The sequence below is a fragment of the Dreissena polymorpha genome, chromosome 11 (assembly GCF_020536995.1).
Source record: "Dreissena polymorpha isolate Duluth1 chromosome 11, UMN_Dpol_1.0, whole genome shotgun sequence".
In the NCBI taxonomy this organism is placed as follows: domain Eukaryota; kingdom Metazoa; phylum Mollusca; class Bivalvia; order Myida; family Dreissenidae; genus Dreissena; species Dreissena polymorpha.
The window spans coordinates 79,856,287-79,862,334 of NC_068365.1; positions in this window are offsets into that span (position 1 = coordinate 79,856,287).

Sequence of the window (6,048 nt, forward strand, 5' to 3'; positions counted from 1 at the left end):
TTACTGTATGACATCTATAGGTTCATATTACTTAGATTGTATTAGAATTGAATATGGTTTGTGATTATTTCTGGCCCTAATGTGCAAGGTTTGGCTAGGACTCTAACTGGTTTAAACCAAATTAGCGCGTTTAAATTTTCCAGAATTCACATGGGAAAGATTGAAATTCACATGCATTTAATTTGCTTTCTACACAAATCCATATTGTTGATAGGACTAAATAAATTGGTAACATATTATGTACACGTATTCACGAACGTTAACTTATACAAGCAATATTTCATGGCATTTAGTTTTATAAAACGGAAAACGTATATGGTGGAAGTATGCATCCCTGTTTATGAATTATGCGTTTAACTAGCTTAGTTGTTTGACGATACACGCCACACTCGAGAATTCATCAAACAAAAGACTAAAAAAAATAAACGTGAATGGCGGTCTCTTTACGTAACAAACTGTGGTTCTGTGCGGCGGCATGATTTGCAAATTAAATGGACGTTTATTGCACACACAGGGTCCAATTCTTTGATCTTCGACACAGTGTACACCACATAATTATCGTACAAAATATGTTAATTGCGTAAAATTGATGCCGTATCTTAATTTTGAAGTGACAAGGAAGTTATACAAACGTCCTACATAGCCTGTCTGCTTTTTATCTACCCAATCTGTTGTTTACTGTTGTATATGATACAAAAACAACAACATTGATTGTACACTTGACTTGTAATAATTTGCACAATCATAATCAAATGAATAATTTTCTAGTTGTGAAGTGCATTTGAGATAATTTCAGCTTTTTGTGTATGTTTCTGCTTATTTGGCAGAGAGAAACGAGCTTGTTACTTTAACCCATTTATGCCTAGTGAACTCTCCCATCCTTCTAAATAGGATCAATTTATTTCCAAAATTATGGATTTCTAGTATATTTACTTCTATATTTAGAATATTTCTTACAGAAATTAATTCAAGCAAACAGCGCAGACCCTGATGAGACGCCGCAATCATGCGGCGTCTCATCGGGGTCTACGCTGTTTGCCAAGGCATTTGTTCTAAATGCTAGGCATAAATGGGTTAATATACGGATGTATGCATGCACGTATTTTAAAACACGCCTGTCTTCGGGAGTTGACGTCTTGTAGGTAGCTGCAAGCAATAATCATTTAAATATTACCCAATGGAACCGTCGATAGGTTATACGTGGATGTTGGGACTAAACTCTACATATTCATGTAATATCTGAATCGAGGAATCCGTACATTTCAATTATTAATAATCATTATTAATATTACTAAGTTACTGAACCTACATGAACGCCTAGTGCTACGACTAATGATGTTTTAATATACCGTTAACAAAATCGACAATCCTGCACGCCAGATTCCACAACAATATAATAAAAAATTTAGAACACACCAAATCAATTGATGAACCGGAACTTATTGACGATCTGTGATATTAAGAACGATGCGTTCAATCGTAAATTGCGCCTGTGTGTGTTGGCAACTGAGTGCACTTGATAAATAGTTTTTGGTAAGAACTGAATATTCAGTAAGTATAGATGATGTCAATTCGGAATCACGATCACAGTTTTTTTTAAGATCGTAAAGGGCGGAATTTACAACTTATTGAAGGAAAACGTCATCAAATCTTGTTTCGTGTCCAAAGATATCAAACTATTTAGTAAGCGATGGATGAAAGGAACATTTTCCAAACACTACGTGTAATACAGACCGTTAACGTATTTCCTGCAAATGACCAAAAATACAAAGTGGCTTATCGGGTTAACAAAAACGTCATAAACTGACAAAATCTCCAAACAGAAGCGATTTTGAAAGTCAGTTTCATTTAACATCACTCGCGCATTAAACCCAAGTATACGCATGCACCTTCCCCCACACCCACACACACTTATACGATGCTTATATCAATCAGTTAATTCAAATTTCTGGTTGCTTTTTTATTGAAACTAATGTATGCTAGTAATTTATGCCCTGTCATGCTAGATTACATTCCAAAACCTACTGAAGATTACCATGCAATGTATGCAAAATATATACGATCATTTTTCATTTACCAAAAGCATCATGACGTTAGAATCGTCTGCGGACAGTGAGCGGTTTGAATATATCATATAAATCGCGAATAAAAAATAAATATTGAATGTTTCGACAATTAAATATTGACTGTTTGAAATGCAAACTAGACTCATGCATAACACAATTGGGATTGCAAAATAATGCTCTGCGAACACACTTTGACTCCAGATTCATGCATTTACAGTAAAGTAACTTGTAGAGGCAAATTTATTTGTGGTGTAGGCGGATAAAATACTCGCCATTTTTTCTAGACAATACTAAGAAATAATAGCCAGTTGGATTAAATAATCGCCATTGGCGATAATGTCCGGCAGCAGCGTGAGCACTGATTTACATTATTACTTGAGCACTAACGTTTAACCGAATTCAACAGTTCAAAGAGTGTACCAAAATTAAGAACTACATAACCTGTACTTGGAAAAATGCTGACTTTCTCAAGAAAGCTTTTAAACAATTACCAGGAAACTTGTAAATTTTGAGTAAATGTCATATGGCATTAACAAAGTAAGCTTATGAAATGTCTAGTACCGATGATTATTCTCATAAAGATGCTTGATGTGACATCATCATTTTAATCAAGTAGTAAAGCCGCTCAGTAAATGATTTAAATGTAAAATCTGTATTTGACACTTATCTAATCATTCGTAGCCAAAACAATAACTGCAGTATGCGTATTTTTACAAGTGAAATGATTACATGTAAACTTCAGTCTTTATATATAATCCGATTGCCGAAGACAAAATAGTGTGATTCAAAACGAAAATGGGTATCATTACATACATCAATCAAAGTCGTTATAAATTGCTACCTTGTACAAACCGCGTGTAAATTTAATGGAAAATGTATGTCATAAGGTTTGTAAGTTCATCCGAAATATTCCTGCATTTGTCTTTATTGATCTCAATATAATAACAAGTGTTGTATATATGCGCCCGTCCATATGTATTGATCGATGTTTAGTTGTATGAGTCCCGTGGACATTCTTTAGAGAGGTGACCTTTATTATCATAACAATTTATAAGTCATCCTATCGTGTTTTTCACCATCATTTACTAAATGACTTGTAGCCATTTTTTGTGTAGTCTATTAATAAATTTATCGAAAATCACTCAACACAGTATCATATTATATTTACTGCGTGCACATTTGTATATACGTGACATAACGACGTCATAATTATTCTTCCAAGATAAGTGTATTCTTGGTCTGCATGACATATAATAGTTTAAATGTGTGTAATTTGTTTAAGTTTAAAGTAAATAAGTCATTGTTCAAGTATTATGATCACTTGAGTCGCGTTCTGAGAAAACTGGGCATAATGCATGTGCGTAAAGTGTCGTCCCAGATTAGCCTGTGCAGTCCGCACAGGCTAATCAGGAACGACACTTACCGCTTGTATGACATTTTTCGTTCAAATGAAGTCTCTTCTTTAGCAAAAATTCAATTCAGGCGGAAAGTGTCGTCCCTGATAAGCCTGTGCGGACTGCAAAGGCTAATCTGGGACGACACTTTACGCACATGCATTATGCCCATTTTTCTCAGAACACGACTCAATTGACCTGTATCAATATGGATGAGGTGATTCGACTTTACACGACCAACTTGACATTTCACAAAAGGAAATGATCCACACGGTAATGAATTGTTTACTTGCATGTTAATAAAATGGAAATGCATTTGAGGTGTGTCACTTAAGACAAAACAAAATAGCATGCGCAACTGGTTTGAATATCACAAATGGTTACAAGCCTAAAAAAACTGTGCTCTTTGTTTTGCCGCTTATACTTTAAATACTTATGTTGATAGGGAATCTTTTGTTGCGAATGGTAGATAATGAAAAGTAATGTCTGGTGTTATAAATCTCGACATGCTGAATATAGTGTATTACAGTGTCATAGATTGAATTTTTATATTTATCGACTGAGATTAATGGTTCGCATATATTTGTGTTGAGATAATTCAATCGTTTTAAGGAATCAGACTGCGATAAGATTTATTTTAAGTATAGTCAACGATTGCATCGGTATGCTCGGGTATGATATTCACATCTTTTGTTATTAATATCAATAAAAATCCAGATTGATACCTGTGTAAGTAAAAGTGCAGGGAACATAGGGCCTGATTTACGGCACGAAAGAAATTTATAACCTTACCTACGTTTGTGCAAATAAATCAGGATCCTAGCTGGTGTGATTGGTAAGCACATTTGATGGTCGTTACTAGTTTTTACGGTCACAGAGCATTAAGAAATCATCTGCGTCCATAAGAGCAAGAACCCCCTCCACGAACTTAGCCACCACTCAAGATACGATCCTATGTTCAGTTGCTATGAAACTAAGTTGAGTCGAATTGTCATAATGTGGAGTTCAGTTGAGAGTCTCTTGAGTCTATTTTGCAAGTGTAGTCTCAGTGACATTAGATTTAACTTATATAGCGTTTTGTTGGGTCAAAACTAAAAATGATTGAGTCAAGTGGTCATTATTTTGGGTCAAATTGACAGTTTTATGAGTCAAATATGTTTAGCCAAGAGCATGATATGTTAAGTGGTATAAACTGTACGTCAAGTCGTGTATTTTAATGTTGCGTTTCAGAAATAAAACCTCTAGTTAAACCTTTACTGCGTGGTATGGTTACTAAGTTCGGTTCATCGAACACACACGCAAGTGGAAACGATTGATATCAGTCAACACTACATTAGCACATTTATGGCTTGATTCGGAGTGAAAGCCACTCAATCTGTATTGCGTTTGATATAACATTACGCCGAATCTGTACTTCTATAGTGCATTTTTAGCCCATGTAACCAAAACTGAGAACATGTACAATAAACGTGTTTTTTTTGTGTAGGGATTTAAAGTTTCTGGATTGTATATCGAATAATAAAATAGAATAAAATAGTAATGTTTCAGGCTGAAATGTGTACATGACAAAACAATTGTGTGTAGGAATATATTCTTTAAGTTAAGTTTAATATGTCATATAAATATCTCAGCCAGCCATCGATATATATATATATAGATATATATATACATATTGGTGAAATTTTACCAACATTGATGCTTATTATCTCATGCAAACTGATTGTCGAACACGCATGTACGCTTTAGGGACATTTTCAAGTTTTGGTAACTTGAAAAACTGTTAAAAAATGTTTAATGTTCGCAAATTTTCGTTGTACAGTAATACTGAACATTTATCATGCTCTTAAAGGGGCCTTTTCACGTTTTGGTAAATTTACAAAATTGCAAAAAGATGTTTCAGATTCACAAATTTTCGTTTAATTTATGATACGTGTGGGGAAACAATAACACTGAACATTTACCATGCTCTAATATAGCCATTATATGCATCTTTCGACGATTTAAAAACCCAAAAATTATAAAGCGTTGCAACGCGAAACGATTGAATAATTTGGAGAGTTCTGCTGTTGTAATATTTTGTGAAAATACGAAGATTGCTTATATAAAGTATAAAATTCGTCTGTCATACATACTTGGCACCATGGCCGAGCGGTCTAATTGGTAGAGTTTTTACTCTAGGACTCCATGGGTCAGTGGTTCGAGCCCTACTGAGGGCTACTTTTTTCTATTTTTAATTTTATTCTTGATTTTTTACTGGAGCTTTTTAGATCCAATGTTTACATTTATCAATATAAAACATTTAATGACAAACTTCTAAACGTGCCAAAATCTGGGAAAAGGTCCCTTTAAATATCCAGTATATGAATCTTGTGACGATTTAAGAGCCTGAAAATTATAAAGCGTTGCAACGCGAATCGATTGAATAATTTGGAGAGTTATGTTTTTGTCGTTATATTGTGTGACACTACGAGGATTGCTTATAGAAAATATAAAATTCGTCTCACTAATTGTATGAGCACGGATGGTCGAGTTGTCTATGTGTTACACTTTTACTACAGAGGTCAGTGGTTCGAGCCTAGTTGAGTGTT